General features: G+C 39.1%; 1 long non-coding RNA gene across 1 annotated transcript in view; it reads right to left on the reverse strand.

Annotated features, from left to right (window-relative positions):
* Positions 1 to 24,515, reverse strand: part of LOC143905251 (uncharacterized) — a 53,080-nt gene that overhangs the window by 14,660 nt on the left and 13,905 nt on the right. The window contains exon 2 of the long non-coding RNA XR_013259148.1: positions 777 to 989. This is a non-coding gene — a long non-coding RNA (uncharacterized LOC143905251). The remainder of the gene's footprint in view (positions 1 to 776; positions 990 to 24,515) is intronic.

Genomic DNA, 24,515 nt, shown 5'->3' on the forward strand with positions numbered 1-24,515 from the left:
TCAAGACATCGATAGGCAAATATCTCACTCGAAATTACGCTTTGAAAAGCGAGCGAGTGTGACTTTTCACTGACCTAAGGGTAAAAATTGCGACCTGTTAAATTGAAGAATTTCAGTATAGAAATGGTTCGATGGTTCGACTTTCCAATTCTTATTCAGTAGCTCTCGATGATATATATATATATATATATATATATATATATATATATATAGTTATGTATAATATTAAATAATTTAAAACCAGTAACAGATTTCACACATTATTTCAATAAAATTAATGAAACATGACTTAATGGTTTGATGTAGAACTTATCCTTTTGTATCATGTATTTGTTTATCTCGAGAGAGAGAGAGAGAGAAAGAGAGATTGAAAGGTATAATGAAACGAATGAGAATAGATCAGAAATCAAAATCAAATGAATAACGGATTATATTTTAAAAGAATTCACTGCTAATTTTTATACGAGTTTTTAACCACCTGTCGACATATAAGGCTCTGTTTATAGTTCTTAAGTGGATCTTTATAAGACTAGTTGGCTTTAATAAAATAGCGAGAAAAGAAGCAAAAAGTTTCAATGAGTTTTTAAACATGCATGTTCCATAATCAATGATACAGCATATCTTCGATTCGAAAAAATTATTTAATGACATTTATTTTATCTGTGTCAATGGTTAATCAAAGCAAACATATACGTACGTACGTTACAAATGTGTATAAATCCATGAATAGACTCGATATCTCGAATATAATGAACGAGAATCAAAGATGAGCCAACCTTGACGATAATCCCCATGGGAACGTTTCGCTTCCTTCTCGATAGCGGGCCTGGGTTCGTGCATGCGCGCGAGCCTCAAAACCTTGGCTGCAAGTTGAAGGCCACGCATCTCGGCGTGGCCCCTTGTGCTGCTCACGAAAGTCCTTACGAGTAGCCTCCCGGGTTGCTCCTTGCCGGCCATTAGGCCGGACAGCGACGGCGGAGGCTCCGTTCCTGTATAAAAAGCCCTCGCATACCAGACGTTCTCAATGAAATGAGGAGGTGGCAAAGGGAAGGAGGGGTCAGAGAGCGAGAAAGACAAAGAGGGAGGCGGCGGGAAAGACAAAGGAGAGAACGGAGGAACGAGGAAGGGCGAAGGAATTACGGAAGAGAGACGGGGAGAGTCGCGAGGGGGAGTGGGGCGAGGACGAGGGAGCGAGGAGAGGAGGTGGATGCGAAAGGTGGAAAGAGGAAGGAGACGAGAAGCAGAGGAGATCGAAGAGGTGCAAACGTGGGAGGGAAAGAAAGTGAAACAGACAGGAGATGATTGGAGAAAGTTAAAATGGGAAAAGAATGTGTGCGCGAAATAAAAAAAAGTAAAAAAAAAATAAAGATTATATATATATATATATATATATATATATATATATATAATTGAAGCAGTATATGAATAAATTAAATTTGAAAAGTAGAATTTCATGTTCCATCATTGACTTTGAAACAACCAAGAACAACTTAATTATTTTTATTAGTATAAATTAAAAATTCTGTAATTAAGGATTTAATTATCTCTAATGATATAATCTTTGATTTTCATATTCAGGTTTGCTTGCTCGCCCTTAAAATAATTCGCGATAACATTTGGAATTAGACAGCCGCATTTAGCGGCAAACGGAGATAAAAACGCAAGAAAACAAGGTCTCTATGAGACATTTTTCGCGGCGATGATTAACGAAGCGGAACGCCTTACGCTCTTGATTTGCAGACAATTCAGAAGTGCATTCCGCGTGCGCGCGCGCGCGGATCCCTTCTTCTCCGATCCGAAGCCCTTTTACTTATACGCTCGTTTTCGAAAGAATGTTGCCTGGTCGCGTATGTATCGAGATACACCTGACTTGCGTGCCAACACCGGTTCAACAACCCGTAATCGTTCACGACGATTTCGTTTTTTTCCCTTATGTTTTTACTTTCCTGATCGGCGACGCGTGATTTAGCGATCGCGACCGATTAATCGAGTATGATAGTATTCACACTCAGATATGTACTCATTAGGAACCGGTACGAATAACAAGTTTTAAAAGAGTGTGTATAGACAAATTTCATTGCGCTGGATAATTCATTGATAACATATTCAATGATAGTAAAAGACTCGATAAATATATGTTTCAACAGTTAACTCCTTATGAATATGACTGTTTTAGAATGGTGATTAATTTAGAAATTTTTGTTATGCATATACATTTTTTAAATTTGATTTTCAATTTATTACAGAGACTCTTTATGCTTTACTGAAGTATCTTCATGAAAGTATTTTTTGAATCAATAATTTATCTAGTAGTAATAAATTTATATGTATATAGAATTATAAGTTATAATATCTTAATACGCTGTATCTCTGCCACTCGAAAAAAAAGTGCTTTTAATTATCGACGACTGCGGGTGTGCGCGATTAATTGACGTCTTACTTCAGCGATTGTTGAAACCTGACGTTAACTCGAAAAGGGCGGAGTCATTACGTGCAGTAAATTCGTTTTCGACCGATCGCTCGTATCGCGATTCGACATGTGGCACCATATCGGCATTCGAGAGCGCGCGGCCGCGAGCACGGAGCGCGCTCGGGGGAGCAGTCCGATTATTACTCTGTAATGGTTTTCACATGTCGCCGATGCCGACAAATGACTTTTCGATTTGAAATAGTTATCGCTAAGAGCCCGTGGTCTGGCCCGGCCTGGGCCGCCCTCCCCTCGTTATGCGTCGTATTCACCGGTCATCGGGCGAAACATCCATCGAATCGACGATGGTATCGACGTGAATGACGGCCGATGAGCTTGCTATTCTCACGACGGTATACCTCCAACCATGGAGTTCGCGCATCTTTAACTTTATTCTCAACCTACAAACGTGCGGCGATTCGATCTAAATTTTTACATACAGCGACAATTACAAGCATTTTATAGAATTATCCGCGGTTTTACGAGCAACGTTCCGTTAATAAGACCGAAGAATTCACGCTGACCTCGGGCTGTTTTAATAAAAAGCGGCGTTTTTCGAGAATTGCAGAATTACGGCGTCGTTTAACCGGACTATTTAATGAGCCGTAACGTATCCCGTGTGTGTTCCGACGTCGAAATTAATATTACTTCGCGGTCAAACGCCAGAATCGCATAATTGAGGAAATTCGCGCGGATGGGGGCCGCGAATCGGACATCGTTGAACAACTTTATTGCGTGAGGATAATGCTCGCTTATGAATAAGGATGTATCGCATGATAAACGTGATTAAAGAAAATTTGCCAAGTAGAGAATGCAAAATGCTAATTTTGATTGAACTTGGTTAAAATTTATGAAACGAAGGTTCTCTTTCTGTATCTATATATCAGTTTGTTTAACGAACTTATCAAATTCAGTTAATAATTTTATGCACAACTAATATATCTTTCTCTCTTTCTCATTTCTTTGTAAATAAAAGATATCTAGACGTAGGAAAAGTCGCTTGTGCTTTTTGAACTGACAATGAGTACTATTTTAATAATTTCTTGACTAATTAAACGAAAATAACTCAATGCGAATGAAACTCGAGGTAAAAGTCTGTGTTTTGAAGGGGGTTTTGGCCTGCGCTTGCAGGAGTACTACCGTCTACTATAAGCATTCGGCGCAATTCAAAATTCTGCGGGGCCATTTGAATGCTGGCGCACAGCGGTCTTCGGTGAACAGGATGTGGTGCACCACAAAACTTTATTGCTCGTTAAATTGTAACTTACGCTTTATGCCTTGACGCATATAATCAGTATTATGTCCTTCTCCATCAAGTTTCTGAGTCGAATATTACGCGGGCGCGTTATAAGGCCATTGTAAAGTGTTCCCTGTATCTATCTATACCATGGAATTTATGCCATTTGCTAGATACCTCGCGACTTATATATTTGGTATATTTATAGTGTTATTACATTTATATTTATTGGCGCACGGAAGATACGTACAGTTCGGTCTGATTAAGTAGAAACAAGTCACTTTTTAATCAAAGGTTTTATGCTTTACTTCTCTTTGAAAGATTCAACGCGAAAGCAGCCCAATTCATTTTTTCAAGAGATTAATAAAATTTATCTTGAAGCTGACAGAGAATTAAGTTTATCTTAATTGTTCCAAGTTCTTGAAAAACACTCGAATGGTCACGTTTTTTATTCGTATCATTTCATGATTAAAAGATATTCTTATTGAACAATTAAAGTGATTCGAATACTTCTCGAATAATTTTTAACATCGATGCATTTGAATATAGACCTCTAAAATCCTTGCTGTGTAATGCAATTATTAATTATTTCAATCGTATTATTATAAATACTGAATCTTTGATTTAAATTTTTATTTACATTAGAACTCGCGTCGAAAACTTAGTCCAAATTGGCAGCCATTTAAATTTTTTCGAATGCATTATGCATCGGGAGTGAGATTTTTATCAGGATAAAGGCTGTGCAACTCCTTTCAAGCAGGCGTCATCGACCTGCGGAAGAATAAGACTGCCAAGCCTAGGATATGCTCCTGCATGGCAAACAGATGCATTCACAGAAAAATCTTCACTTCCTCTGCAAATAAAATATACGCGTAGACGAGCGCCGTGGCAAGACATAGGCATGGCGCAGGAAGTCCAAGTATATTCTGAACGATTCCACTTCTGACTATAGGCGATCGCAAACGTTGTTCACCGCTCGCATAACTATCAGGGAAAACGCTACAACGGTCAACATGGAACGTGAATTGTTAGTTTGTAGGCTTGACACAAAAAGGACTGCGTATCATATGCGCATAATTAGCTATTATTAGCGTATTATTAGCTAGAACCGCAAAGCTAACAACTATCTTGGATTTTTGGTATTGTGAAATTTGCTCGGATCTTTTATCAAAAGACAAAATCTACCTAATATATTATTCCGACAAATATTCAAACTGGATTACACAATTATTCTTTCTTTTCATTAAAAAATTTAATTAGAGGACGATTATCCTTTAAAGTTTTTCTTCTTGATACTTTTGTGACAAAAATTCTTAAATTTATGATAATCATTTTTGTGATACCAATATACGCAATGTATTGGGGATTATTTGGATTATTTTACTATTGAGTTATTTTTGCATAATTTTTAAAATACACGATGTACAAGAGATATATATACAAAAAACGTATATAAAAAACGCGTACTTTTCCTATTGGTTTCTCCTTAAACCAACTGACGTCGCGCAATATGTGCTTCCGGTGTCGTCGCGTTTCCTGCGGGGATAATTATGAAATTAGTGGTGTATCGGGTCATGAGTACGATAACCGCAGGCAAGGAAGTCGTCCAAGATCAAATCCAAGACACAGAAGCAGTCTTGTGTGACCCCTTTGCCGTTCTTCGCTCGAAAATACATCCGTATTAGTAGATTACGGGAAGCAAATTGACCAATATGTCCACGAAACGTACTTCCGTCTGCATGCAGATAACTGCAGCAATGTTTGTTCTCTTATCACACGAATGAATTATCTTTAGGAGAAGCGCCTCCAATGTTTATAGATATTCTTCAATAATCACAGACATTTGAAAAACGTTTAATAACTTTTTTTAAATGTCTGCGATTAGCAGAATTCAATTAGCTGATCTTTAAGGACTTTGATTTAGCAAATAAGCTCTAAATTAAACATAAATATGTAAATGTTAAAAAAATAAGAGAAAATATCGGATAAATCGTGTACAATAAATTTGATTATGTTTTTCGAGCGAATAATCGAGTAGCTCGTGAGCTGTCATTCCTAAGACACGTAGCTTCCTCCTCCGCGGTGCCTTCTCCAGAAAGACAAGAGGCTTCAGCGCAATAGCCCAGACTTCCGCAGGTAATGTAATAAATAACCACACCGTCTTCCCCATTCGCCATTTCCTCGGCGGAACAAAAAGGCGGCCATATGGTGCTTAACTACGCGCACACGAGAAACGATAACCATCGCGAAGGAAAGGGGAAGAACTCGCTTTCGTCGCTAAGATACGCCCGGCGTAATTCCACTGTCGAATTACGTGACGATAAGTTGTTTTGGCCTAGTAAACAGAGCTTTTTACAAAGATATAAAAAACGATAGTTGTTGAATTGAATCGCTACAAAAGTGAACATGCAATACCGCTGAGACACCATATTTCCACGAACACAGCCTGATATCATAACTCCTCGCAAAATCCACCAAAATTATTTGTTACAGTTGTTACATGATATTTCAAAGCAATGTGTTTTGAAAAGAAATTCCAGAAAAAATTTATGAATTTTGATACATTAATAAATTGAAGCAAGAGAGAGAGAGAGAGAGAGAGAGAGAGAGAGAGAGAGAATGGAGATTTAAATTTATATATTTTAAAAACAGTATATGAAACTGTATTTCTACTTATATAAAATAAATTTCATTAATTACACTTGGTTTTATTCAAAACTCTCTGCAATAAACTATTAATTTTTTCTTTTCTCGCTGCGACATTAAATATACTTTTAATAAAATTATTATTATTATTTTTAAGAGTTGTATCGTTCCTTTTTAACTTTTCTAATTTTTTACAGGATTTTGAATATTTGTCGTCATAAAAGCAGTTTTCCTAACACTTCTCATTTTTCACGAGTTATTCTCTTTCAGGATTTCGAGGTCCTTCAAATGGTGAGATACCGTCCGTGGGAAACCAGAATCGTTTTATGACACTGCTATCCGACCATTTGGTTTCTGTTTACACACTATAGAAACAACAAGATTCTTAAAAACATCTCTCTATCTCTTGCCAGACGTGTGACGGAATGCAGAGTTATTCCCTTTCCTTTGACGAATTATTGTCCAAATTAAAAATTTTTTACAAAGAAGATTTATAAATTTAAATAGAAAAAAGCAAAAAACGATCTGTATGATTCAAAGTAGCGCATTAATTATTTCAATATCGTGATAGAATTTTTGCAGCATTCTAATATTCACCATAAATTACTCGCACAAACCCAAAAAGGGAAGAGTGTTTGCTTAACTCTGAAATTGTTCACCAATCAAGCGAACATAACGTTCGCAAAATCGAATCGCAATCTTGACAAATCACGCGCCATAACGCGACAATTATGCGAGGTGTTCGGTAATGGGCGCGTTTTACTGAACAGAAAGCGTGAGCCTTGTTGAACAATTCCTTTTTCTTTCACGAAGATTCACCGACGTAATCCGATATTCGTGCGTTAGTCTTCTGACGGCGCGGGGCAGGCGACGCGAGGCCGAGTGAGCAGTCCGACTGGCCGACTTCCGACATTAAGGCGAATCAAATCCATTATTCTAACGCGTCGCAAAGTTATCGTGTACACACAATATATATGTATAACGTCCTGCACCCATACGAGCCGCGTTGGATTCCGTTTTTTTGAAGGAGACGCAATTATAAAGGACACGAATCTCTCTCCCTCCTTTTGTGACGCGCGCGATCGCAGAATCTGTGGCTTCAGAGAGATAAAAGGCCGGAAGGAGAAAGTTCAATGGCTGATCGTCCCGAAGGACTCTCCCACGGTTCGGTAAGGAGTTCCTATCTGTTCCCCACGGATTTTTTTTTCTACTTGCCTTCGTTCCGTGCAAGTAGGTCATAGTATACGCGCGCAGATTCACCTACACCTTTACCTTTACCGAACCCAGGGAGTTTTCGTTACCCGGATGTCACCTGGGTAACTCTTCGCGCTCGATCGTCGCAGGAAGACCGTGAGTAAACTTTTTTCTCGGTTCGGTCCTTCGAAAGCTTCATCCAGAAAATTCAGATCTTTGATTAAATCTTACTTATAAAGAGCAGCTACATATAAATAACATTAAATGTAAACAAATCAATAGCTTAAATTGATCTCAGATTATTACATTAATGTTTCTTCGTTAAATTAAAATGTATAGATAGGGGGGGGGGGATTAAATGAAGAGATCAAGAGAAAGCGCGTCTTATCCTACATTATTTCTGAAAACAATCAACTTCGCGGTATATTATGATCTCAATCACTTCATTTCTACTTCGTAAAGTATAGAATTAGTTTGTGTAATATCAGGTTGATAGATGCATGCATTCCTTGGTGGCTGCTATTTCGTCGTGGCACGAGTCGAATGAATTTTTATGTCACGATCTGCATATAATGATGCGGCTTATTACACCGGATGTGGCACTCCCATGGAGAGTGCCCGCGCGCGCGTCCGCGAATCTTTATCTAAATATTCAATTAAAGAGTGCGCCCGGGTTGCTCAAAAAGCGCAACCCTCGACTTTATTACCAGCCGCAGCCGGAAGTGACGTATTACTGCCGTCGCATTATCTCGTAATACGTCAATAATACTGGGCCCTCAGGGCCCTTTCTCAGTAAAGTGCGCTGTTTCGAAATTGTCTTGTCAGGACGCTCCGCCGCGCTGGTTGGGCTCCTGGACAGGATGAGAAGCACTCGCTTTTAACAAAGTCGTTACGCGATGCGACAGCTGAAAGCTCGCGGCACTCGTCCGCTACTCGTAAATATTGTAACAATATTTAGTTTCAAAGAGATTACGACGCCTCGGAGCGTCTTTCGAAAGGAGCACACGTGACGTACGATTAGCCGACCGACTTCCACCAGCTGTTTATGCGGCTCGCCCAAAAAAAGGGTTTTCGGGAGGATTTCTCTTGTTTCTTTTTTGCCGTGGCCGGAGCGCAATTCTTTCGGCCTTTTCAAAATAAGAGAACCAATCTGAGTCATTTCTTCCGGTTCATCGTAAAATTCGGTCTTCAGAGTTATCTTTTTAGGGGAGTATCTATAGTATATTACCAGAAACGCGGTGTTACAATCGGAAAGGATGCGAAACGACGTGATTTTGACACGAGGGTCGGAAGTTGCAAGGCTACTCCGAAGCACTTCTACATAGTCATGGATTCGATGTCGCGTGCGAACCTCTCGCGGAGGCATAGCGACGCGATGCGCCGATAAATAAACCCTCATGAAAAGAGACACAGAGTGCGGATCGATGCGACACACACACACACACACACGCACACACATAAGATCGTCTCTTCATGGGTACCGCGGGACGAGTCAATGCGATGCATCGGCGCACAATGCCAGTTTCGTTCGTAATTGCGCATGGAGGTAGGCAGATGCGCATCGCACGGCCCCTATATTTTAACGTGCCGCCGGTGAGAATCTTTTTCGACTCATCATAATGACGCGCAGGTAGTATGGGAATTCGAATTGCTGATAAAACACTGGCGTCGATGAGTCAATCGCAAGTATTAGCGAGCCAGCTGTTGTCCTCATCGGTCGATTGCTGCAATTTAGCGTTTGCGTCGAAAGATACGCGCTAATTACATTATCTTATCTCTTTAGCGTAGGACTTGACACAGAAAAGAGGTCGTAAATATTATACATTTTTAGAAAAGTATTTTCTAATGATTTCTATCTAAAATGTTATTGAACATCTTAAGAAAAAATTGTCGAATGTTAGCCGTTTAATAATTTGATTATAAAGAGTAAAGGAAAAATTATAATTAATAATTATTTATATTTTTTTAAAAACAGGGATTTAAAACATAACGCAAATCTGCTAACGTTAGAAAACATTATCAGCTCGGGTTAACGATCAGCTATATGAAAAATAATCAAAAGTCATACGAAATATATGTCAACCTTATTTTGCTCAGGATAAGCTTTTGTAGACTGAAGAGTGCCCGATACCTCTTGATACGCGCCGATGCCGTTGGATAAGCAAAGAAGCGCAATCGTTATGCACTACTCTCCTGATAAAATATAGACCCGTTCCATTTCGATAAGGAAGAACCGTTCTATGCGATGTGCGCGATTCGGGGATCGTTTGATGAGTGCCGACCGTAACAGCTTCTCACGTACAATCTAAGTCGGGTCAAACCGGACTGACAACCGTTCTGCCTGTGAACGGAAGACGCCCTGGCATAGCCAATGAATTCGTCTGCGACCGAATGGTAATGTTACTGCGTGCGGTCCTTATGTCGACGACAGAGAGAAGGAGAGAGAAAGGAGGATAAGGGAGGAAGGGAGAAACCGGGCAGGAAAGACGGAGGGAGAAGGAAGAAACGTCGCGCGCTCCGCTCCGCGTCGCGTCGCGGACGCGTGCGTGTGTAGGGCCGCGTACGTGCGGTACCGTAGCATACGACAGTTTGCAATTTATTGTCTGGACTTCAATTTGCCAAGTGAGTGGCCGTGGGCGCTACCGCCGCTTCCGACGGATATTCGGCGTCGAAAATTGCCAATTGTCTCAATGGAACTCGATTCGTATTGTGCACCAACGTTTACGCCGCAACAATGCGCGCGCGAGCGTGCGCGCGAGCATGCACGCACGAATGTATTATAACAACGCGCGTGAGGTCCTTCGCAGAAGCGTCAATCAACGGGGATTTCTACGATAAGTCGTTTCTACCGTCGTCGCGCGCCGTAGCCGCAAATTTATGTCGCGAGGAACGATTGCATTGACACGGTAGAATAGGACTTGATTCGAAGGAGAGCGGTCTCCGAAAGAGAAAAGTAAAATGATAATGTTGAGAAAAGAGGGAAACGGAGAGCTATGATAATAATACTAAAATAAGATAATGATGTTTAACTCTCGTAGAAAAAATTATAAATAATCTTTGATTTATCTGACAAACAATCAGATTATCTGGTATCGTTTGCAGGGAAGTTTCATATTTTCCGCACAGTTTTCTGCAAATTGCGATTACAAATAACGCCGTTGCGTATACAAGTTTCGCGATCATCGTCGCGATCCAAGAGGATTGGACGTCCCCGGGTATGACGGCCCCATTCCGATTAACACGGCGGAGTTGCAAGAAAGTAACCGCTTGGTCACGAAATCGGACTGCCCATCTCACGGACGACGCGAAGGCGCTCGATTCTGCCGCGGTTGTTAATCCGCGCGATTCCATCGACTTATCCTCTCGCGAGATAGCGATTTACGTCTGGATCCCCTGTGTGCCGTCCATGTCGAAATTAGCTAGTCAGCGCCCAGATTGATGAGGCGAGGACCGCCTCGCCGACGTCGAGGTCTTGTGATACGCGCGGATCGGGGCCCCGTCCAATTAAACGCGGACATATTCGTCGGAGGTGATATTCTTCGAGGGATTTCGTTTCTCGCGTCCTTGAATGACGTTGTCGTTGTCGTCGACATCGCGCGCGCGTGATCGTGTTCCCTCAGAATTCTTCTCTAGGAATGTAAAAAGTACATCATTTTTAGCATCTCGATAGGTACAAATACTTGCTGAAGAAAGTGTCCGTAGATATTTAAAAATGTACACTGTTGGAAAATTTGTGTTAAATATAACATAAATCACATGTCCCCCAAACTCAAACGGTTCACTCAAACTTTTGTGTCGATTTAAATAATATAGATGCGATATAGATGTGTTAAATGGTAACATCGATACTATGTTAAAATATTTCAACAAAAAGGATATGTAATTCTGATCGTACTTTTTGAAGTTAAGATTGTAAGATAAAATCAACACTCTTCTTCTGTAAATTTCAACACATTTACTAAATACGTTCAAATTGTGTTATTTTAACATATTTTTTACATTATTTTGATAATTTTTTACATTTTTAATTTGTCAAGTTCAATTAACATAGCAGGCATATGTTAAATCTACACGTGTATGTGTGTTGATTATTTTACACAAAAATTTTAACAAGGATTTTTTTTAACAAAACTACAAAAACTTTCCAACAGTGTATCTATAAAATACAGAAAAAGGTGCTTAAATGCTTAAAGATATTTTTATTAATAATTTTAAAAGCAATTGTTTGAATCTTCTCTCTCTCTCTCTCTCTCTCTCTCTCTCATCACTGAAAATACGAGCTTGATATCGTGGATAAGTTGATGATCGCGAGCGAAATTCCGATTGGAACGATGGAGGTGCCGTGCGCGATGAAAGGAAAGAAGAAAAAGAAGGTGAAGAAGGAGAGAAAGGAGAAGGAGGTAGAGAGTAGACGGTGGGAAGGAAGTGCCGGGAAGGATGAAAGGCAACAGAAAGAAACGAGTACTACCGTCTGGTGGGTCTTTGTACCCATCGGGTCTCCATCTTTCTTTTCATCTCCCTTTCTCTGCCTTTTTCCTCTTTCTCCTTCTTCTCATCTCTCCCAAATAAGCAGCGTCAGTAGGACAGAAACCGTCGCTGGATTGTCTGGGACCGGGCTGGACCAGCTCCTCTTCTTTCTCTCCTGCTCTCTCTTTCTCTCCGTAGTACGGTTAATGCGATGATAATGTCTGCGCCGGCCAACGGGAGATGGTCGCGAGATTTGTCGATAGAATTCCCGGGTAATTCCGTTCGCGGCAGGGTCGCTTGAAAAAAAGAAGAGTGTAGGAGAGAAATAAGGGGAAAGAGAAAGAGTGAGAGAGAAAGTCCTCGCAAGAAGATAATAACCACGTGCAAAATCGCGGTACGCGTCGATGGATTTCCGCGGAGCCGCCAGCCAGCCGTCCCTTTTCTCGCCACGATGTCCTTCCTTGTTCCCGTGCGGTGTCTGTCTTCGTCCCCTGCGGTCCCGGCCGCAGACAAAATTCGGTGAATTCTGAATTAATATCGCGAAAAATTGATCACGCGATCGATAAAAAACGCCGCTCTGAAAAAGTTTATTACGAGGTGTATAGGCGCCACCTCAACTTCTATGCGCTCTCTCTTAAACAGAAGCGAAGTCTGCTTTGCGGTAAATGCAAGAGGATTTGGTCGACGAGCGTAAAAGGTGCTTTCCGTGAAAATAAGGGCTCCAGGTTTCGCCGGAGCCGGTTAAACGCAACCGGCACACGAAGCGATAACGACTAGTTACTTGGGTATTGGCTATCGGCAGAAAAACTCACGGTCTAACTTGTTGATCACCGTATTCTTCATAACTGCAATGGTAATATGTATGTATATGGTGTACTTAAGAGGCACTCATGATCCTATCCAGCCAATTTTCGAAACGAAGGAAAGATTGCGTTGCATTCAAATCCATAAAAACTATCTAGATTGATTATGGTAGATCACGCTTCTTCGGTGATTAAATAATCTTACTAAGTTTGATTTTTCTTTTTGAAGAAAGATTAATTTGCACACAATAGATTTTTTTATAATTTCTAATTGATTTAATAATTTATAATTAATAGTTGCATATATATATTTGATAATATGAATAAATACTTTAGCTATATTTTGCTTATTTATCAAAGAAAATATTTAGAAATATATGGACAAAGGTGTTACAGTACATGAATATTTAAAAAAGAATAAATTATTTTTACTTATACATATAAATAAGAGCTTGTAGAAAAAACTTCTAAAAATTTCACAATAGTATTTAAAGTACAAATAAAACAAAACAAATTGCACATTATTCTAATCCCGTATGCTTTTGCTTCCTACAGTTCATGTTAAAACTTAAAACGTAGTATTTTTTATTTCTGAGTTTTTTTTTAAGAACAATTGTCTTCGTTCATTGTTTTTTATTTCACGATTTTCTTTTACTATATGCTGATTTAATCGCAAGTCGACGCAACAAAGATAGTTTACTAACGGAAAAGTTATGAAACTGTCCCAACTAAAATAAACTAAGCTCAATAAAGAATAATTGTAATCTGTACCTGCTCTAGATAGAGATGCGGGTGCATCGAACGCGAAATGTTTTGATCTGCGTTTCCATGAATTGTGTACCATGTGCATCCCCAGGGATGAAAGACCGAAACGTGAGTCCTCGTGCCGGCGCGTAGCAGGTCGCTGTAGCAGGCGGTTCGCATCCTGTGTGATATTTTTACGAGGTCCTTCCGAGAATCGGGACGCGCCGCGTGGGGCGAACAGCTGAGACCGAATGATAAGACGACAGTCAGTTGCTGGGATCGCTATCCCACTTATCGGTTTCCCCTCAGTGAAACACGTCCCTGACCTTTTCTGCGATTCGTGCATCCGCACCAATTCCAGGAACTCATTCGCGAAAAAAAGCATTAGTATATATGTTGAGCGAAATTAATACGCATTTCAATTTAATAATATACCTATTATTCCTATATATATAATATCTGTTATTCTTTCGTCAAAGAAGGTAATTTTATTTAATCAAAATATGATATTCAGAACAAAAATTTTTCTCGCTATATTGCAATATCTGATAAAAATACTTCAATGTTTGTATTATGTCCATATGCAATCAGATTCGAATGCAGGTATGCCAGTGTGTCACGTATTTCTGGCATTAGAAAACTGCACATGATAATTTTCGTCGATTTTTTGAAATCATTGAGAATAAGCTAAGACTATAAAGAAAAGGAAATTTTGTTTATTTCGACCTCTACTGTTGCTTATCGCCGGTAGTTATGTCCGTTTTTAGAAGCTGTCGAAAAATGCACACGCGCAAATTCTTTATGTTTTATGCGTAACGACTGTGCGGCACTCGCGTTACTTGCTCGTACAATATTTCGTCGCGGTGGTAATCTTCTCGAAAACGCTCCGTAATTATGCCGTTCGTGTCGATGTGCTGCGTGACTTGAGGTTAGCCGGTAGCACCGCAAAACGCTCTTCATTATACGCGGCTACTCGCCGAAATGCTCCGTTATCACGAACACCAAGACCGCACATTCGGATTTTGCGCGCACACGCGTGTACGTCACGTTCGTGCAAACGCCAAATATCGAAAGTGGAGAGGAATTTGTTATACGCGAACTCAAAGATTCAGTCTTGTCTGATAGAGTAGAATATCGAATGCGAGTTCTTTAATGAGAGAACACTGAAATATATACACAGCATATATATTCTACAATTTATATATGTAATTATAATAATAATGATCTCTACTCCGTTCATTTTGGATACTTTCTGTTCAAATCAAAGTTGATTTCTCCTCAACAAAAATCAGATAATTATACACAAGAAATTGATTTCAATATTCTTTGTATATTTAAATTTATTTTTATATAGTGTTAAAAAATTTTGTTGTAATATTTTTGTTTAACGCTTGAATTAAAATCTCATTAAACTGAAAACCTCAAATAAACTGACAAATACGTTTTATCATCCAATTCGCATTCTTCTTGTTACATTCACAAAAAACTACGCTATGATATTTTTATTAAGAAAAGTAAGATTTGCATTGCTAAATCTGTATCTGCAACAAGTGCAGTATAAAGACAAAAAATTTCTCAAGAAATTTGCATTATTTTGAGATCCATCTCTTATATTCATAACACAATAGGCAACACTTATATATTTTTGAGAAATAAAACACGGTCAAGAAAAATCAGGGATAAGAAATTATTATGCACTTGGGATATCCGTTCGCTCGATTTTTTTTTTTTTGCTTCTGTTAAACCATCGCGCTTATATTACAGATACTCGATATAACGTACGGTTGCATGATAGCACCGCCACGCCGCGACCACGACATATAACCGTTTTAACACCTAGTTTCGTCGATCAGAAGAACGCCTTCGGCCGTGACTTCGGGCTCCGATAATTACGGTAATTTAATTAGAAGTCATCTGGCGAGACGTCAGCCACGCGTATAGCACGTGCGCCTTATGTCGTCTTGTTAGATAGCCCACTTTCTGTCCTGGATTCAGAAAACGGACACAGTCGGGGCCGCCTTATGTTTAAGACGGTTATCGTCGCACGGCGCGCAGCCTGTCACTCGGTAGATACGTTGCCTCGATACGCGTTAACCACTTTCTTATCGGATGTATTTACAGAAAATTGAAAGATTAAACTTTAAAAATGCCTAACCGTAAAATATTATAGACCTAAATCATTTTGCTGTTTAATACTTTTAGCTCTATATTAATTGAAGAGAAATGCGGTCTCGTTCCGAGATATACGCATATTTATATTTTTACCTATTTTTTATTATATCTACTTTTGTGAAAAAATAAAAGGGAATATTTTTTGCCTGGAGAAAGATTTTCCAATATCACTCCCTAACAAAAATTCAAGCTCTCCAGTTACGTACGAATTTGCGTTGGGAAATTATTATACTTAAATTACTTTTGACGATTTTTTTCTAAGAATCCTGCTCGTACACGTTCCTTTAGGAATGCCTGGCACCTTCTTATCGAGGAAAGCGAGAAAAGGGAGAGAGTGAAAGAGAGAAAACGGCGGTGCTCGCGCGAGAGGGATGCAGAAGTGCGCGTGCCGGGCACACCTGCGTATTAGAGTAGAGGGGGATTAACACGGGGGCACTTCGGGACACCTGGCTATCGTTTATAACGTAATAGTATTTTATAACGTAAGAAGCGTGTGCTCGGGAGGGGGGTGGGGGAGCAGGAGGATGAAGCGAAGAAAAAGCAGAAAAGAAAGTATTGGGGTGACCTCGGGGTGGTTAAACGCTTCGGGGAACGCGAAGGGCGGGTAGGGCCAAGAGTACGACGCAGTTGACGTCTCGAATCGATAAAATCGGCTCTAACGTGGACTAACGAACGTTCTCCACCGAAGTGCCCTCGCGACACCTGGTCCCGGTCTCGACACCACGGGGAGGCTTGATTTCCGACATCAGAAGTCACTTACGCAACGAGACCTCTCATGTTCGGAGACTCAAAACTGAGACCAGGCCAAACGCTGAAAAATTAAAGACCTTAGTTCGAGCGACTTTTCGAAATATACAAACTAATCTATTATTTGACTTTAATATGTATTTTAATTGAAATCTTGTGGATTAATACAAAATGGTTTGCTTAAATTAAAATTTAGTCACTAATTGTAAAATATTTAATGTTCTAAATTTAATGACATTCCCTATACGGAAAAATTTACTACAAATTCGTCGAAGAGAGAAGAGATCGGAACGCGATTTCTAGGATCTGCGCCAACTGATCGCGGACAGTTTGTGTTGGCTGTCTTCTATTGGGGCGCGGCTCGATAAATTTCTCGATCGAGAGTCACTCGTACGTAATACGGACGCCGCGCCGCGACAAAAGCACTGGAACAACAAAAGTCCGCGTAGCCCGTGCCCGCGAAATACAATGGTCGATGGCAGCTGCCGATTTTATTTGAGATCGCCTTCTTGGGGTAAAGTTGAAAGCTAAGGAAGTCGCTTTCATAGTTTGAAAACGAGCGCGCGCCGCGAAAGCTGACGACTGTCGCGAGTCACAAATTCGTTCGCAATTTGTATTCGATGATTTATATGTCAGAGACGATCTACAATGATTCTAATCTATAAATGACAGTTATAACATTTTTATCATATTTTAAGAATTCGGCAAAGTCTTGAAAAAGTAGAGAATTAATTAATCTAATAGAGACACAATCAAGATCTGTCATTGTTATGTCTATAAAACGTATAAATGATAAATCAGGCTATAATTAAGTAACTGGTTGTAATTGAAAACTTATATGGAAAATCTCTCACACACATTGCCTCGTAATAGATTCCTGAGAAAATTTTGAAAGGCGTCGCATGTACCTCAAGTATCATCTCTCCGAGCTCTGCGCCGCGATTAATCGCCTTAATTTGTACAACGATCTGTACTTGCCGTATGGCGTATTGCCCGCACTGCAGCGGCCAGAAGAAGGGCGGCTCCGCCGGGATACGTTACGTGTTCCGACTCAACCCCCCCCGGCTGCTGAAAAAATAATTTCAAACAAGCAGAAACCGACGGCGGTAGCGACAGGCCGAAAGACGTTACATATCGCACAAGGGTGATCCCTTAGCATGACAATAAGACATCTGCTTGGCACGAGCTCGTTGCGAAGGGTGCAAGCAAGTGGTGGCAGCCAGTCTGGCTAGCCATCCTTAACGAAATCGGAGCAGCCCCGCGCGCTTCTCGCCCCCGGGATAATCTTCGACGGCGACGTTATTGCGCCGACAGGGGGAAGAAAGCGCGAGAGAGGGTCCTCCGGCGACGGCTCTCCTCTCCTAGCTGCTAACATCTGGCAGATTCTGAGTTCATCCATCTTAAACGCTGTAACGACGTGACGTATCGATCGGGCTGCCGGCATCGAGAATCGCGTGCACCGCTTGCGACTTGCTTGCGGTTTTTGACATACCCATGCGGGTTATCTGAGACATGGATAATGCTGAAGACAGCTCAATTGCAAAATTTTATTATTTTTTATCGCTATTATTTTCAGTGATTATTTTGATAATATAATCATTCTTACAATAATCATTCTAACAATTGGTATCATAATATCAACTTTTCTTGATTGAAAAGTTATGTTTCTAAAATTATATTTTACACCAAGTTTTCCTCAATTCACTGTTCCTTTTTAAAAAGAATACTTTTATATTATAATAAAGATTACAAACCAGATAATTACGTTATATTTAATGTATTATCTTATATTTTCGTAATTTTTTGTTTTAATATTTTACCCTAATATCAGGAAGGCATAAAATATTTTTACATAATATTATAATTAATTGAGAAGGTAATTAGCAGTATAGTGACATTCCTCTCCTCTCCCAGTGCACAAACTGAGTCTCGCGATTTACCCGCATCGGTAGTTGATAAAAGCCACATTGGTAAAAAAAAAAGTCGTGGCGATACATCACGCGCGGTGTTCGAGGTTGTCGTCGAAAGTGCCTTGAGAAAGCGGCGGGAATGAGGTGGCATTTTTTACACTGACGGACGCGGGGGATGATGATCAAATGATGCGGTTTATCTCCACCGCCGCGAGAAAAAAGGAAAAAAAAGAAAGAGCGGCATGTAAAGTAGCGAGGCAATAATTCGTCTCCGGGATAATAACGTTTCGTTGCGCGTTCGCGATGCCGCGGAGCACACGCACAATTAATCAAATCCGCGCCATATGGCCGCCCCACGGCAAAGCGGATTCAGATTTTTCAGTTTGTCGAAGAAACGTCTCGAGAGCTTCTTCATTGGCCGAAGGCCGGTGCTCAAATGCTCTCACGGGGATACTCCTCCTTCGCGTCTGTCCGTCACGAGGATGAAACGCGAATGCGATCTTGCCGACTGCTGAGAGATGCTCAGCGATATAGATTATGGCTCGCAAAAGAGAAGCAAGTGTTGCGAAATAGAAGGTGTAACGCTTACACGATATTGTCAGAAATTTGCCATAAATTTCGACTTCGGTTATCTCGCGCCTTTTTCTCGTTTGAGATTCTCCGCGAGATCTTGCGACAGCCGAATGAAGCTATACTTAATACGCAACTATACATGTCCGCGTATATTTATTAACAAACCAACTACCTATTAACGAGCTTCGAATTTGTTCATTTACTCCGTTTAAATAATGGTTAAATAATGATTAAAATAATTTATATCATTGATATTTAAATTTTATAAGAAGATTACAGATTTGCATATTTGCACAATATTGTTTCGAACTGGAGCTTTAATTAGCAGCATCAAAAAATTGCAATATGAATACGCAACGTACAGTTCAAAATCGCGAATACGCAAGCTAATAATGTAGCTTATGAATATTCTTATAAAATTTAAATATCAATGATATAAATTATTTTAATCATTATTTAAACGGAGTAAATGAACAAATTTGAAGCTCGTTAATAGGTAGTTGGTTTGTTAATAAATATACGCGGACATGTAGTTGCGTATTTTGGGCCTTATTCTTGCCTTTCATATATGTTTCTATTATAAATGAATTTTTTAATGATTCTGTTACATAAAGAGAGGAAAGTTAATAACCGAAGAAAAGAAAGTATTCTTTAAACTTATAGAGGAATATGACAAAAAAAGCGTTAAGTAGCGGGGAAAGGGTGTGAGTAACAAAAAGAAAAAAAGTAACATTGATGAATACCAAAAAGAGCAAATGAAAATTCCATAGTTTCGTTTCGCCCAAGGTTCATTCTATCAATTGAAAAGGACTTGGTCGAAAATCTATATCGAGAGTTATATTTTGTTATGAGCATAATTAAAAGAAATCATTTAAAAGCTATAAAAAACCATAAATCACATCACATCACAACCATATCACATGTACATTCGAGGTTCGTAGTAACTTTGAATCAAAATTATATAGTCGAAATTAATTTGTTTTCTTTTCCTTGGCGCATCTAATTATCCATTTAGTTACCACCGATAACTTATCGATTATTATCCATTATAAAACATTGGTTATTTATGTACATCTTTATTCGCCAGCTATATTCCTTATATACATGTACATATCACACATCTCTTAATTCCTTTATATCGTATTTTATCAATTTCCGTTCCATGCATTTATGCGATTGCGTTGTCCCACGTAAACAGAAAACTAAAACGAATAAAAGATGCAAAAATCAACTTTGTTGGCGATCATTACATAGCATTTTAACAAATTCTTAGAACCTCTTGACCTTATCCATAACTGAACTATTCAGCTGATGGCTATTCATATTTAAAGCTAAATTTTCAAGGCGACCGTGGAGAAGACTCTGCGAGCAGAGAAGGATATTAAAGTATAGCGCTTTTGAGAGACGGATATTGAGACGAGTGCCGCGTCAAATTCTTTCCAAGAAACAGGATACGCCCGAAACAGAAGGAGCGGCTTGGCTTCGACAAAGTGGTTTGGCTTCGTTAAGGAACGAATTGCTAGCGGAGCTCTTTCTAGCCTTGAAATGGAAATTTTCTGAATAATTCAAACTCTCCAGCATAAACTCGATTTTGTAAGTCGAATCAAGACGATTTTTGTACACGCTGCAATTATATATACGAAATACCAATATAAATTAACTCACGCGCGGATATGTCTTAAATTAAATTAAATCATCTGACACTTTATTCAGGATGATTCTAAATTTTTAATAAGCTACGTCGCGTGTGTGTTCCTTGTATTATATCCTACGTCAGGATTGCGTTTTCGTTTCAATCTCGGATAATTTACTTAATTAAGTAACGAATAACACCACAATAATGAATAATTTAATCGCGTCAATTAAGACTCGCGTATATGTTGCACATAATAATTGATAGTTACGCGGTTTATCTCTCGCGATTTAAAGATAACTTTCGAGATTCTATTTATTTTGTGAATAGTGCAACCTTTCTATACAATTCATTCTAGAGTAATATAGTTTAATATCTTTCATTAAAGGGAAAGAGAGCATTATTCAGTTTGGCTCTATTTGGCTCAGAAAATTTACTAACATTAAATTAGATTCAAATATAATCGAACAAACACATGAGAGACGCCCCAAAATAAGTAAAAAATTATATATAATCAAATAAATAGATAAATAGATTAGTCTCTTTTTATTCGTTCTACTTATTAATTTAATTATTTATTAATCTTTTATTCTAATTAATGTTAATCACGGAGATCCGTGGGTCAGTTCGTTCTACGTTATACGCTAATGAAGACGAAGTGAACAATGTGTCGAGGTGCATGGTGTAATAAATTTCATTCACCAGACCGTCGCGCGTTACGTAAATGAGTAATGAAGGTGGTGAAGTAAAAATTACAACCACGTTATGATTTTTTCGGTTGCGATACGATCATATAATTCGCCATCGAGTATGGGCACTTGAAGTCTCTCTTCTATAGACGTTCTTTTTTGCTCCCTGTTCAATAACCAGTTTCACGCGCCTTGAAAGTGAAAAAAATTACTATACGACGCGAAACGACGCGTGGTACGTTTAATGAAACCGAAACGTTCAAATTAAGCGATCCTCGCCGGGTTGACCTTAAGCAGAGCGTTTCTCCTGAGATATCTGTGTATCCGTTGAAGAAAGTTTACGAAACACAATGTTGCCGGCGCGAGTCCTTCAGACGCACAATATGAATTTTCATAATTCAAATGCAATCAGCGAATTATTCCGAGAACGCCAATTAAAGTCGTTCACGCTCGGAACCCCGGACGGCCAGATCTTACGGATTACACGTAAAGAGTTCTCGGTGAATTTTAATTAATCGTCGTCTATAATTAGAACTATATTGACGCAACGCTGTTAATGTGCGCGTTTATCTAATAAATATTTGCCCTTGCAGAGAGAGAGAGAGAGAGAGAGAGAGATAAATCCTTATTATTTTATTCATAATAATAAGCATCTGCAATTCAATTTGAAGCCTCTGGTTGCGATAATTAAATAAAGTCGAATTTTGAGATATTATCTTAAAAGTTTCGTCACGATATTTTCTATGACTCCATTATTTGCTCATTTTTGCTTTCTATTTCTCGTGAGAGGACTTGCTATACTTAGTTATCCGTATATTCTCTGGCTAAAGTTCCAATTCTGCGCTTTCTTTAAATGTTTGATCGACGACGAGCCGGCGGAGAATTGTAATTCGAGCGTGCGACGCCCTGCTAACCTTCGTTTTCCTCTGGGAACGAAGAGAAGCGAGACACTCGTTAACGAGAGATAAGCTAAGGACAGACAAATCATTAAGGAAGCAAAAGCCAGGCCACCCTGTTTCGCTTAGGCCATTCGCTCGATCACGCGCTGATCAACGATTTATTATATCTCAGAGAGAAAGAGAGAGAGAGAGAGAGAGAGAGAGAGAGAGAGAGAGAGAGAGAGAGAGAGAGAAAGAGAGAGAGGAGGAGGTCGAACGGTGTGCGCGCATATGGACGCGACCGCGCGCGATTCGATAATTTAATCTCGTGAGAGGACTTAACAAGCCATGATAAGAAAGCATTAATCGTCTTTCCTCCCATGGCCCGTGTCGCTTTATCAGCCGGAAGTATTGCTTTTTACCGGCCAAATTTATAGCTCAATTTCATCGGCGCCGTATAGTGTAACGCGTTAATGCTCACACGTTTGGATTTATAACTTAGTATTCATAATATTCTCACGCGATATTGAATGGGAGGGATCCACACATATAATTCCTCTATTCGCACTATAAATATTAGAAGAGAAAAGTAAGAAAATTATTTAATGTAATGTTGATATATTTTCATAATTATACAATGTCAAAAAGTATTTTGCAGAATTTTAAATAATTTTATAATTATTATAATAACAATTTTTTCTTGAATATCTCAAGAAGATGCCTTTAAACATATATGATTAATTTATGTATACACAATGTCATAATTACTATTTTAATTATAAGTATATAATAGATATTAATCGACTAAATAAAATTTTGTCTTTATTCTGGGTAGCGTTTTGATGTAATTTTCATATTGTTTGGACTGACGAAAACGACAAGAATTCCATTGGGAATGTGTGTTCGACAGAAATTTAAATGCCTGGCAGAATATTATGCAATTGCTTGCCAAATGCGAAGTCGGCGCTTCCACGATGCGATTTCCGCCTTTTCGCGCCTTTCAAACCAGACACTCCGCGCGTATATGTATATATAAAATAATGGCGTAAGCAGAAAAAGAGCACAGCCGGCGACGTCGGGAAGGCGTTGCAGCTTAAATTCACGCGGCACTCACTTACGATCGACATCGTGTGTCGTATACATATATCGTCGGAGAATGTGCACTTCGCTACACATTCTGGCCGCTCGTGTCACCGTCAGGCCAGCTGCTCTTCCTGTTTCGTCATTGAAGCAGGTCGTTCTATAGTTTGACTTCGGCAATCAATCCAAATGAGTGCTTTAGGAAAGTTATTAAACTATTAAATGATCGACTAATGATTTTGCGATAATTAATTCCAGTTGAATAGAATCTGATACAGAATGTTTTTAATTTAGATTGTAAAAATGTAATAAATACAATCTACACACGTATTGAATCCTATTCATGTAATATATATATATACTAGCTGGTTACCCGGGCTTCGCCCCGGAGGACATATGTAGTAAAACACGCAAATAATCCTCTCTCTCTCTCTCTCTCTCTCTCTCTCCTCTCTCTCTCTCTTTCTCTCTCCCCTCTCTCTTTTTCTCTCTCTCTCTTTCTCTCTCTTTTGCCCTCTCTTCCTCTCTCCCTCTATTCCTTTACTCCTCTCCCTCTCCCTCCCTCTCTCTCTCCCTCTCCCCTTTTTCTTCTCTCCCTGTTTTTATATACAATTTTTTGAGATTTGGTCATTTGAAACCAGTTTCCAAATGATTGGTAACAAAAAATAGTACACTTTATAGCACTTCCCGGGAAATTTATATATATATTTATATATATATAGATTTTTTTAATTTTTTTACCCTTATTTTTCTTCCTCAATATCCATTTTCTTTAGATTACTTTCCATTTCCATGTATTTCTTTTTCCATATATTTCTTTTTACATTTACTAACAACTGACATATACTGAGTGAAATTATTAACTTATCTATACAGAATGTGAGAAGCCGATTAACTTGAAACTTGGTGACATTTATGAGTATATGTTCGGCTCAGAAATTCGAGTTCAGAAGTTCGAGCCAAACATATACTCATAAATGTCACCAAGTTTCAAGTTAATCGGCTTCTCACATTCTGTATAGATAAGTTAATAATTTCACTCAGTATATGTCAGTTGTTAGTAAGGGTAAACCAAAGGATAATGTCGCTGCCCTAGATATAGAGGTCGATGTCGAATCTTAATAACGCGAAATATACGACGATGCGCCGCGTAGTGTCTATGTCATTTGTCTGTGTTATGGTATGAAGTTGCTGCTTTCACATATTATATGTCAAAACTGATAAATCAGTCACTTCAATTCGTGACTGTCGCGAGCAATTAATTATTTAGTGAAA

This window comes from Temnothorax americanus, unplaced genomic scaffold (assembly GCF_048541705.1).
Source record: "Temnothorax americanus isolate GAGA-0224 unplaced genomic scaffold, ASM4854170v1 Scaffold6, whole genome shotgun sequence".
NCBI lineage: Eukaryota > Metazoa > Arthropoda > Insecta > Hymenoptera > Formicidae > Temnothorax > Temnothorax americanus.